The following is a 13961-nucleotide window of genomic DNA, read 5'->3' as shown; positions in this document are numbered from 1 at the left end:
TTTTTTTTTTTTGGATTTTATATTTCTATTTGCAATCAGTATAATTTACATTACTATAAGCAAATATGTTGCAATGTGTAAGCGTTGCAGTGGACACGAAAGTTTTGTCCAATGACAAGAACTTGGTTAATTACTCTACATATATACATATACTAAGGCTATGGTTATTACTAATTATTTATTTAGTTACATTTACTTAAATCTCGAGGGCAAGTCGAGAGTTTTTTGTCTTTTTAACCTGTGCGAGTCCTCACTATTGTCTAACAAATTTAGGGCAAGTGGATTTGGATGTACTTCAAGTTTAGTTAAATACTTTTCACTATAGTTACTCACTTCCTCTTTGACTGATTTCACTTTTAAGTCTTCTAAGATTTCTCTGTTCGGTATAAACCACGGAGCATTAGTTATTGTTCTTAGAATTTTCGACTGAAAGCGTTCTAATATTTCTATGTTAGAGACAGAAGCTGTTCCCCATAGCTGTATCCCGTAAGTCCAGATGGGTTTGAAGGCTGCTTTATACACCAATAGTTTGTTTTCAAGCGACAATTTTGATTTTCGACCCAGTAACCAGTAGTGTTTGGTAAGTTTGTGCCCGAGTTGTTTTCTTTTATTGAATATATGGGTTTTCCAAGTTAAACCTTTATCTAGGTGCATACCTAGGTATTTGACCTGATCAGCTTGTGGCACATTTTGGTCATTGAATCTGACTGCTGGTGTCTGTCCTCTGCACTTTGTAAACGTGACATGTACAGACTTGTCTTGGTTTATTTTTATACGCCATTTAGATGTCCATTTTTGTATTTGGTTTAGGTTTAGTTGAAGCATCATTGCAGCAGTGTTTGGATCCTTATGTTTTGCCAGTATCGCTTTATCGTCGGCGAATGTTGCTGTGCATGTTTGCTGATCGGTAGGTAAATCAGACGTGAAGAGGAGATACAATGTTGGTCCAAGGATGCTACCTTGAGGTACTCCTGCTTTTATCGGATACAGTGCTGTGTCATCCTGTCCATATTTCACTCTAAAGTATCTTTCTTTCAGGTACGATTCTAGGATGATATACAGCGTGTATGGGAGTTCTTTCTTGAGCTTGTATATGAGTCCCTCATGCCATACTCTATCAAACGCCTGGCTCACTGACCATGATTTTTTCTGAAGCCGAATTGGTGCTCAGGTATCAGGTTTTTTTCCACTATCACCGCCATTAGGCGTGTGAGAAGTAGTTTCTCAAGTAGTTTGCTAAGGATGGGTAGCAAGCTAATCGGTCTGTACGATGTTACTTCGTTGTTTGGTTTTCCAAGCTTAGGAATCAAGATTATTTCGGCAACTTTCCATTGAGGTGGAAAATAACCAATTCGTAGTACTGCGTTGTAAATAATTGTTATCAGCACTATTCCTTTTCGTGGCAATTCTTTAATAAGGCGTCCTGTAATCAAGTCGTGCCCAGGTGCCTTGTTGGGGTTTAGGTTTTTTCTAATCATAGCTTGCACCTCCTTTACTGTAAACAGTTTTGGCAGAAGTGACAACTGATGCGGTGCTTCGAGGAAGTCTTTTATTTCTGCATCTTCTGGTGGGGCGTTTTGGGAAGGCAGGGGAGAAAATACTTTCTCCAGGTGTTGTCCAAAGGTGTTAGTCTGTACGAGCCCACGATCCGTCATCTTTGCGAATAGGGGGAATTGGGTTTTTTGTTTTGTTTAGTTTTCTAGTGGCTCTCCAAAGCGAATAATCATTTTCGGGTGTATGTGATAGACTTTCTAGATATTCCTTGAAAGAGTTATTTTTTTGGTTCTTAATTGTAGTCTTGAATTCCTGCGGGAGTTACTTTTGCCAGTATGGTCCTATTTTTTTCAAATTTGTAAAGCGTCTGTGGGTCTGAATTAGGATAGGGCCCTAATTAAACTTGTGTACAAAATTGTGCGATTAACAAGTATGCATATTCAACTGTTCACCACAAATGATTATTACTCAGCTGTTACAACCGGAAAAGTACTTACCTTTAAATCGCGAACTTATAAAGTTGGCCTAGACCTCATTTCGAAGAAAGTAAAGTCCAAAATTTTCTCACCTTTTAAAGTCCAAAGGTATGGTAGTCGTTCAAAGTTCAAAGGCTGGAGGTCAAGTTCAAAAATTGCTCACGGTTTAAAGTCCAAAAGGGTGGTCGCCATTCAAAGTCCAAAGTGTGCTCTGGTCTACAATTGTTTAAGGTTGTGCGCGCCAAGATGGCGCCTGTGTGCACACTTATACAACTTCAAAGTCAGATGATAATAAAACTCAAACAGTTTGTCTGTATTATACCCTTAATTTCGCTGAAATCGCTTCATTGGTTAATTATGAATTAAAAACGGGTTCACTTTTTCAATGACCCTGTATATTGACGAAGTGGATATTTACAGTCATACTGGTAATCAGTATCGATTACAGATGAACGTACATGCGCGGAAGAGGCTCATATTCCAAAAATTCTGTCTACACTAGCAGATTTATTAAGGACCATTGCTAAGGGTGTATAATGTGATGGAATATCTTCATTTTCATCTACAGTCGGCACCTCTCCTATCACTGTACTCTGTAGAAATTATGGCGGGGGTCTCAATGATGGAGTAGAAGTGGTAATGGGGAGATTTATTTCCAAATGGGGAGGTCTAGCCAATTGACTAATATCAGTTGGCGGATATTTTTGAAAGTACGGAAGTCTAACCAGCGGACTTATCTCGTTAAGGGAATAAGGCCTTCGTCGCGATCGTGAGTAATAAGTTTCGCAGGCGTACGCTGTAGCGGTGGTGACTCTCTTCTTGCAGCAGATTGGCGTTTGGGAAAGGGAGGGGGGGGGGGGTTCGTAAATACTTCGTCCTCGCTTCTTTTTCCTCTTTCGTTTTCGTTACAATGACCGATGAATTTCTGTTCTCTAATACTTTAGAGCCTGAATTATTCGTCTAGGTAAAATACCCTATTTCATGCATAGGTTGTAGGACATCTTTCAATAGTCTATATTTATCCTTATTTAATGATTTGGAATAGACGTACGCGTGCTTGAAGGCCTTGAAGCGTAGACCATTACGTTCAGTTAGTAGACTGACATCGTATTTGTTTTCACGCAATTGGGTGGCCCGCATGTGACCATTACGTTCAGTTAGTAGACTGACATCGTATTTGTTTTCACGCAATTGGGTGGCCCGCATGTGATACCACGTATTGTATCTCGAAGCAGTTCTCGATGCCTACCGACCACACTTTGGTTTTTAATGAGATCATCATCATTCTTTGCAGGTAGTTTACTACTTTGGGGAACACTACTTACTACTTAATTAAAAAAACCATAATAATAATCACTATCTTTTTATATCTTATTCATCTCACCAGTAAGAGGGGGTGAATAAGTGCGTCGTGTAGAATAAGACAATGCGTTGCTATTCCAGCATTAAACGAAGTCCGCGATTCGATTTCTAACTTTTACCGACTTGGTAGTACTCGTAGCTTCATCAAAATGTACCTCTTGGAAAATATTTAACGTTTAGGTCATTTTTCACTCTTTCTTTGGGCACTGATCGCAAAAATTGTTTCTCGAAGGAAATTAATTCCCCACATGCCTCGATAAGTCTATAATTCCAAACTTCCAATGATTATATTCCTTTGCGTCAAATCAATCGATTCCTTACCTCTGTCCCTTCTTGCTGGCGCCCCAATCTTTCTGTCGTATTTTACTTTCTACTTCTTCAGCTGTTTTATAAATTAAAAAAAAACTCCTATATCCACGCTCAGCTAACATGTTAAGCAAAATAAAGCCTCTTTAAATACTTTTATTCTTCCTTTAGACAACTTATATTTGTGAATTACAGACTACTTAAAAACATTAACACACTTCTTAACATCCGTCATAATCTCTCCGTCTCTGATACCATACCGGGCCATCGCCTTACCATATATGTTTACAACCACCTCTTGACAATTAGAATGGTCATATAAAGTCATATAAAATCATTGTGCAAAATTTTCAACACAAAGTTACCGATTGAGGACTGCTGTCACGTTTAAAAAATAAATGGGAAATGAATAGGAATCTAAAAAGTAATTAGATTTATATACGCGAAATAGAATTTTCATTTTGATTAATCCACACAAAAACTATTATTGATTTTTCCCCAGGGCGTAAACGAACAATACCCGTAGGTAGTACCTCAGTGACACAAAAAGTCGTATTATATTTACATTAAATTTAGGAGTCATAAATCATCTTTTATGTGTAAAATCAATAGCCTAAACACGTGACGCGCGAATTACTTAATACAGCAAGGTATAAAGGTAAATATGCACCCGAAATTTTTTACGTTACGTTTGTTCTAGCCGAAAAAGGAATACACGTTGAAAGGGAAACGAAGTATTAGCATAACTAACTGGAGACACGTTTTTGTACAAGTTTGTCATTATCATTCAGTTGCTGATTTTCAACTTTGAAAGAGTGAGATGGTATCTTCCCTTTTGAAGGAACTTGACTGGTCTAAAAGGGCTCAGATATCTGCTTCGTTAAAATCGACTTGGAGAAGTTGTTTATTAGTGCAAATCAACCAAATCGAATTGTCCAATGATTCAATTTTAAATAAATACATTACGCTTATATCTAGTAGACACATTAAAATGCAGATTCGGTTTGCATTCTAACAATCACAAGAATCGAAATTGTATGAAGTATGGCGAATGTAGTAGCTTTTTAACTCAAAAATTACTTAAGTTTGTGCTTGTCGATATTTTACACAAAAGAGAAATAATTATTTAGAGTGGTTTTGTACACAAAGACTCGTCATTTCTCGAAATCTATTATTAAGTTAGTTTCCCACCGTATCGACTGAAATCTATGAACTTCAGGTAAACTGGCATTTATTAGATTTGATGTTTTGCCTATCCTATATTTCAAAATCCACGTCATAAAAACACCAGATAACACCATCTAAAATCTAATTTTGAAGAATACACAACGCCGCAAACGCTTTCGCTTCGATAAATTAGCTGGAAACACGTCAGCGTTACTATTAGTTACACCATAAATCCTCAAATGGTTGATCTTCTAATTGTAAGAAAGAAAATATTGTTAATTATAACATTCACTAACACTCATTTTGCCCCAGAGCATTTAAAACTTTTGCGGTTGAACCATCAAGCTTAGAAGTTTAGTTGCTCGCATACTATTAAACGACGATTAAGTTAGTGCATGGCTTGTTGTTTAAGTAAGCATCATGTTTTGCGAAAAATTTAGGTTATTATAAAAACTTCATTAAAACACACGGCATATTATCATCCCCCTTTAAAGTCACAAACACTTTCTTTTTATTTGCACATGGTGTATAATCTGCAATTTTCGAGATTGAAATGCAATGGTCCATATGTGTCCTCTACATTTGGTTTTTCCGCAAGGAAGTATTGGTTTCTCCAAAAAAAAATGTCGACAAAAATCTTCTGTGTGTGTACAGGTACAGGTGGTAGCTTTACGCTTCAATGATTTTTTTGATTTTACAAATTTGCCGGAAATGTTATACGTGTACCGCTTCATAAGCAAAGAGAACCGAACTTATATTCGAGGAAATAAAACGCGTTAAGATATCAAACAAGTGTTCAAGTAGATAAGAGTCAAAACGTCACCACAGACCTCAGAAGTTGCGTGTCGTTTTACAAAAAATAAGATAAGAGCTTTCCACAAAAATTGCGGTCAGAAAAGCGGGTTTGTTTCATATTTGGGATTAGGCGAGGTACGTAAGTCAAAACTTGGTGGGAGAGCGGCATATTCTTATTAAAACCTTCGAAGAGAATCTATGCAAGTTGAACGCTGCATTTTTCTGATAGCGTATTGATTTCTTAGTGTAAACCTATGCATCGTGAGGATGACGATGGACACATCTACAGTCTCCTCCTAACTCTTAAATAGTCAAGTCAAAGTTCTAAATTTTCATTGATTCCATTTGGATTAAATTTTTGTGAGACGTTTTTGAGGCCATTTCGCGTCGATTCGAGGTTGGGCGTCGAGCCGGCGGCTTAGGGGGGTTCCGATAATTGGGCCAACTTTTGGTGAGGTTAAAAAAAATCTTCCGGCAACCGCCAGAGTAGAAGCGAAAAATTTGCGGTTTTCTGGAGATCTTGGGGGACATGGAGGAGCGTATTTATGCGGCGGTGGGATTTGGGCGATAACTCTAGTTTGGGAACTGCGCTACCACGGTAATGAGGTAATATAAACAAAAGGTAAGACAAGAGGAGTAAAGCAATTATGTTTTGGAATTAAATCTGAATCTTTGTTTGTTTCCAGAACCATATTAGAATCTCGAATATATTTTTATCATTGGTAGCCAGAAGGCGATGTTGGTGGCTGGACCCGTCGGCATCCAAAGAAAAAATGTTGCAGATCCGCCATTTTACTCCCGCACCGGCAAGCAGGTGATTCTGTAATGCCTATTCTATATAGATGGGCAGGGTAAAAACCATGACCGAATTTGAATTTGGTCATCGCAGAGAAATATTGGCAACCCACAGAAAACGACGAGTGTTATCTTCTCCGTAGATAATTAGGATACTGTACGGTAAGTTTTAAAATAGTGTCGCAGTACTTTAAATTAAGGAGGTCTGGGAAATCAAGTCCGAAAAATCTCCTCAAAATTGATCAAAGTACACTGGGTGTTAATTTTTTGGCGGCCGGTATACATTTATTCAAACTTTGAAGGCGTAAGGCCCCACTAAATGTTCTGTCTTATTGATTTTGTCGCTCTTTAAATATTAAATTTAAAGGTGTAAAAATTTTTAAATGCTTCAGGAACATTTTTTGCAAAAAAATTCGTATCTTTAAAAATATAGGGGTTGATTTAGCTCCGCTACTCCTCCGCCAGGTCTGATCCTTTTATTGCTGTAGGTTACTCAGTGACTAAGTTTTTGTTTGAAGAGCATGTGTTCGCGACATGTCCTATTAGACTGCAAAAGAAACTTTTGGAGGCCGCGTAAAATTTCATTGTGAGTTAAAAGTTCGAACTGAAAGCCGTATAACCGCAGTGTGTGGGAAATTCGCAGTGGAAGCTGCTTTTTCAAACCAGACAAATAATTAGAGGTGGCTTTTAAGGGGACTTCGCCGGGTATCTGAAACTAAGCGATGGCTGATAATTTTCAACCGTGAACAGTTTGAAGCTTTACCGTATTAATATCTGAACGAACATGTTTGTTTCGGTGTTTTATTGGATTGTGGTCCTCGTATTCAAATAAATTGTTACCACGAAAGCGTCGGGGTCTAAGGTGCAAAACATTGCGTTGCGCTATTCTTTTGGAGTGCCTAGTTACGCTAAAAAACCAGTTTATTAATCAAAGTTGCGCATCTAATTTATTTATACGATGTACTTAACATCATAAATCAAACGGTAACCGGTAAAAAGTTTAAAAACAATTAATACGTGCTCTGTTGGCTGTCAAAACCCATACACATTGTACATATTGCGAAACATTGGGAATTTTTCCCATAAGTAAACCAAGTTAAAACCTGAAATACGATTGTGCCGATTACAAATTGGTCCATCATTTTGCGAGTTTCACTTTCAACGAGGAACCAGAGAAAGGCGTTCCACCACTCAATTTTCCAAATAGGTACTGCCTTCCAAAAGAGAAAATCAGCTGTCAATGGGAAAATAGTTCATTCTAAATAATAAACCATTTTTACCATTTTGCTGTAGTAGGCGTTAACAAAATGTCAAAATAATTCATTGATGGCATCAACATATAGAAATGGACTGCGCGTGCAAACGCTAAGCGCGAATACTGCAGGTGAGCGAGAGGGGAAAACTAATAGGCAAGCGCTCTCTCTATCGCATACAATCGACATTGCTGTGGCAAAGCGACCAACACAAGCGCGATAGAGAAAGCGCTTGTATCTTAGTTTTCCCTCTCACTCACCTGCAGTATTCGGCATCCGCGCTTAGCAATGGCGCGCGCAGTCCAGTTCTATACGTCGATGATTGATGGTTCGTTTAAATGACATTATATTGTGCCGTTCATCATTGTACTCATAATAAAAATGCTAGGTATTCAATACAGTATGTACTATTTTCCGGTCGATATAAAAATATTAAGTTGATTATGGTTTTTCAAAGACGAAACGTCGTAGTTCCTGTGAGGAAGTGTAATTTGTTTTTTGATACCTTTGCAAATAGGCCAGTCACAAAAAAATAAAAACAAATATGGTTAATTTCGGTTTTTTTACCATCTTCGAAATTGATCGCAACTGAGTGATATGCTAGCACCCATAATCACATACACGCCACTGGAGGGATTCCATTCCACATTGACAAATCTAGAAGAACCTCTAAGTTGCACTTTTCTCGAAAATTATCTTTTTTCGCCAAACATTATATAAATAATGATTATGTGTTATTCAAGTGGAAGAATAGTTTTATAATATTTATTTATTTACCTGCGTTGCTTCATTAATAATTAATGAACTTATTAAAAAGCAAATGAGTAATTGATTCGGAGTATGAAAAACGTCAACACGTAACTAACTACTGAACCGAATTTTTAAAACATTTTACTAAGACCTTAACATCTTTTTAGCGCATTTTTTTTTAAATTAAAAAAATGTGCTATTGTTTGGGTTTTGTCCGTCCGTCCGGATCCACTTCTACCGTTTTAAACGACTTCTAGTGGAATGGTCCTAGAGTCCTGTAATTTTTTGCAGTAGGTAGCCTATACCTTGAATGTGTGCCAGACGGTCATCAAATTTCGCTATCTAAAAGAGCCCCCCCCCCCCCCGAATTATTTTCTGAGATGCTGTTTTTGAAAGTAAAACGTACATACGACAACCAATTGGTCTCAGATTTTGCATACGCATGCCTTTAGTGGTGCCGAGGGGGGGGGGGAATTAATTGTATCTCTCATTGTGTTCTAATTAAAGGTCTCAACGAAAGGAACCGTTTTCTACCAGCTACTATCCTTCTTTCTGTCCTCTTATCAAAGTACGGTATGGAGGGGGAAGGGGGGGGGGAGTGGAACTGGTTTTATCCTTCATGGTACTCTAATGAAAGGTCTCAACGAAAGGAATTGATTTCTACCAACCATATCCCTCCTTCTCGACCTCTGATCGTGATCGGGTATATTCCCTTGTACCTCAAGAACGGATGTCGGAAGAGGGTACTCACAAAGGGCGATTGAGACGTCAGCAGGAAATATATACATTGGTTATGTCAAAACAAAAGCTATTTCGGTTTTAAAAACATGCGCTTTATCTGCACAAGAGTTGTACACAATTTGTACTTGTTTCTAATTTAACTGACTGTGTATCTCTTATGGTTTCCCATTTCCCCATGCTGTTCATGCTTATTTTAGACACCCTGTATAGCAAAAAATTGAAGGTTTTAGGAAATACGAAGAGAAATTACATAGGAAAAAGCATCTATTAGTCTGTTAAAACCACGTCGAAGAAACATGATCTTTTTATGAGAACGCGCGCTTTGTGAGCTGAGTGTTACGTTCCAAGTTTAGTAATTTAAACTTCCCTCTACCATAAGCATCCATGCATAAAAGCCATCATATCAATTTAGTTTAGAGACTAAAACCTAATTAAGCTTTTCATTAAAACCGTTCCCATTTTTGTGTCCACTTCATACGCACATAAACGAGAGATTGCAAGAGATCTGCTATAACAATGTAAGTAGGTGCATCGTAATTGAAAATTTCAATTTTTAATAGGCACTAGGGACTATCGTCGAAATTTGAACACGGATTGAATTAAATCTACACCACGCCATCCGGGAGGAAATTAATAAAATCACAATGAAAGGGAATGGCGTTCTATCCTAACTGGCGGTACCTAAATCGGCTAAACCAGATTCTCTCCAAAAAGCAAATATTTTAGGTCACAGACAGGCCTCCTATTTAATATTGATCTCACAATTCATCTTCATTATTTCTAAAGATCCCTCGTGATTTCGAGCTTTTCAAGATGACACTAAAAGCTCCACAATGAAACTTAGCAATCCGTAACTCCTATGAGGGTGGCAGTATAGGTATACCAAAATATCGCGCTGCCTCTTAGGACATTTCTGTAATAAACTTTCCGTTCTACAATTACACCCATAGAAAACGACGAATTAATATTACATGAACCGTGATTATGTTTTATCACGCACACAAATGCTCAATTACACAGTTTATGTAATGGCATTATTAGAAATAATACTCCCTATTAAATAAATCATAATATGAGTTCGATTTTGTTATCGAGAGCCCGATCGCGTGTCACTTCTTCAAATTCTATATTATTTAAAAACCTTTATTTCCTGTAAGTGCGTGGTCGCTTTGAGAAAATGGACGCTCACACAAAAGTACTTTCGGTTTTGTCAGAGTTTCCCTTGGAATATTATTTACACAATGAAAAGTTATACGAAACTGATAAACCGCAAACACAGTAGCATTTTTAAACTGCATCTAATCAGATATACAGGATGTTGTTACATATGAAGTAGGAAGGGGCTTATTTTACGACTAAAATTTCATATAAACATAGGCTTGCAAATGTTTCGTTACGGATCTACAGGGTTTTAATATATAAATAATTAGGTAGGGATTATTCGGAGAATGTTTTTGGAGGATATTACGCGTGATGCCGCGAGATAGCAGGTTAGTTAAGAACTGTCTGATTCAGTTTTGGTTACAGTTATTAATCAGAATTTGTCATGATAATTAAACGGCATCGGTTTGTGTAGATTGACTCATGAAAATTGTAATTATAATGTCATGTTTTTATTTAGATTTCGTTGATTTTATTCGGTAGGTAAAATTCATCATGTTCTAACTAAAAATAGTGATATAAAATATAAATGACGTGAATTGTGGATTCAAATTCGTTTGTTTACCAATACATTTGTGTTTTAATTACGTTGGACATTTGTCTACTAAAATGGTGTTCATTCTAGCAACCGAAAGCGTGCAAGAATTAATGCCGAAACAGAGAAAACAAAATCCTCGAAACAGATAGTAAGGAGTTATATTAATTAATCAGTCGGATCCACATGAAGTTAACATGGCATTTATTAGTATTCACCTCACCTTCCGGAAAGAACAGCCAAAGTGACGTTCCGCAATCAGAAATTTTACACATTGTTGAAAGCGGGCTAAATAAATTTAATAACAACCCCTACGAAAAAGGGAGGACAGCCTGGATCTAATCCAATAAGCGGATTTTGTACGATGCAGATGTGTCATTACACTAAATTTACGATTGAGCTAATATTACGATTTGTGATGTACAAATATTTTTTATTAATTTATAGTAAATCTCATATGGTTATTCAACATTGAAACTTCGTACACACAAAGTTAACAAGTTAAAAAGTAATCGTAAACGATTTACAAAAAGCGCATTTCCACTTGCATTCATTTCCCATTTTTAACATGCAACTTCTGTTAAAATCGTAAAAATCCGGCCACAAATATGAAAGATAGCGTTGCACATGTGTAATCCATTTTTGACGTGCTAATTTCTGTTTATAAGAAGAATTTCATTTCAATGCTTTTCTAAATAAGAAAGTCGGAACTGCGCATGCGCAAATCTAAATTTTGAAACTAACGTTAGATTTTCCTTTGTTCCAAGCGCCTATGTATCAAATTTCGTTTAAATTCTTCCATAAATAAAAAAGTTGGCACTGCGCATCCAGAGGCATGTAACAGGCCTCGGAATACAGAAAATAGTATAGTTTAGTAAAAATAATCTGAAATAAAGATATCCAACGATGTCTGTGCGAATGTTTGATTCAACATTGAAAGGAAATTAATTATTTCATTTATTATAACCTAACTTTTCTATTATTTAAATATAAGAAAACGAAAAGGCAATTTGAAGAAAAAAAGAAAGTTGAATATTTTCACAGCGGAACATAAAATACGATTCTGTAGCCGGTCCGTGCATCGAAAAAACCGCCTCGGACTGTTTCCGTTGTGCAGAACAGTTAACAAATGTAATCACGTGGCCTAACGACCAGCCTGAGCCGCTTGTAGAAGGGTAGTGGAAGACTTGCCCAACTCCAGTTGGTCTTCTTGGCGTTCTTTGTTGCGGAGGTTCTGCCAATGATGGGTCGAGTGTCGCAATCCTTGTGGTAGGCGCGCTGGATCGAGTGGGGTAACGCAGACTAGGATTATATAGACGTCCAGAGTACAGCTGGAGGAATCATTTCATTTTCCGCACAACGCAGACCCTATTGTGGACTCGTACTTAGTGCCTCATGGCCACGACCAAATTCCTCCCACCTTAATTTTTTTAAACTACGTCCGCCTACTATTTGAATCTGTTCAACCATTTCTACTGCCAATGATAACTCCAGAAACCCAAAATGTCAGAACCTCTATTGCCGGAAAAAAATTTCACAGATTCTGTAAAAAACACGATACGCGGTACCCTGCTATCATACGGATCTGATTAATCTAATTAATTTCGTATTATGTCGCGACAATATGGCCCTTCCACACACGTCTAAAAATACAACTAAAATACACTACACATTTTTGAAGCAACCTGCGCTCTAATAGGACCACCCTGTATATCTTGATTAACCCAATTTCAAAATTAATCTCGCAAGTTCAAAAAAAACCTCAACCTCGGACAAAACCACCCTTAAACTCATTTCAACTACTAAAATAATTTAACATCCTGCTTGTGTATGTCCTGGTTAACAATTTCAACAGTGGCCAGTATAAGCACATCCATAAAGCTATCTCTATAGTAATATTATACACTGTGTCCAAGATAAGGATGCCTATCATGGAGATCTCCGAAACCAAGAAGATACGACGATGGTCAAATTAGAGAACATATGCGCAATTAAAGAGAAGAAGAAGAAACATCATGCATATTTTCCATTTTTCCGGAAATCTGCTTTACGTATGTATATTCAGAATAAGGCGATTAAATGAGTCACTATAATGAAATATCCACAAAGAGAGTTTATGTAAATACGTCTATTCAGTACGAAGTTCAAACTAACAAAAGCTTATAAATGAGCTGCGCAAACCTTATAAACGTTTCGTCGTAGTAGGATACGTGGAACTTAATTACAATAGATACTATGAGAGAGGGTATAAATACAAGTGCATTCGCGTTCGGAAGTGAAGTGTTTCTACGGGCATCTTAGACGCTAGTTTGTTTCGCGCATCCAAACCGTGGTTACCGAGCGAATCGTCTTCTTGGCGATACTTAGAAGACCGAAAATTACGTGGAGAACCAAGTACCATCTCTATAGAGTCGTAGTAGTGCCATAACAAAAGTTCTAGCAGCATTTTGAGAACGATGTATTCGAGAGCATTTCGTGACCAGTCCGTGCAAAGTCCAGGTGGGACGCCAATTTCATTCCCACATCGAATCAACGAAAAGCCTATAAAATTTCAACTCATGCCGAAACTTTCTTAACTTACTTACGTATTGCAGCTCGGTTTATTATTATTGTACATAGTGTTTGTAAAGATAGAAATAATTCTCTTTGAGCACCTGGCGGTGATTCATTTGACATTAAGTTAGTTTCACATACGAAGTATGATTTTGCGAATGAATGTGGCCTAACCATTTACCTTACAGGATCGTGCGGCCTCCAATCCCCCATTTACTTATGTGCTCTCTTACAGTAAAAGCGATATTTTACGAAAAAATAAGAGCCGTTAACCTTGAATAAAGATATTTGATTTTTTACTTAAGTCTTTACCATTTATCCTTGAGGTCAGAAGAGGGTTATTAACCGACGAGCAGCCGAGGCATATTAACTACATCATAAGAACTACCCCCAATTTTATCAACCAGAAGAAGTAGGAGAAAAGGAAAATGAGTAACATCCGTTACAACATAATTGTTGATTGAAGTTTCTAATTGTTCCCGTAGAGATATTTTAATAAAATTATTCTTGCGGCTTCCGAAAGCTCTCGTAGAAGAGAAAACTAAGTTTGTATCATTTGCCTTCAGTCAATAA

The sequence above is a fragment of the Photinus pyralis genome, unplaced genomic scaffold, assembly GCF_008802855.1.
Source record: "Photinus pyralis isolate 1611_PpyrPB1 unplaced genomic scaffold, Ppyr1.3 Ppyr1.4_LG5, whole genome shotgun sequence".
NCBI lineage: Eukaryota > Metazoa > Arthropoda > Insecta > Coleoptera > Lampyridae > Photinus > Photinus pyralis.
The sequence above is the reverse complement of the archived record's forward strand: the minus strand, read 5'-3'. Positions refer to the sequence as shown.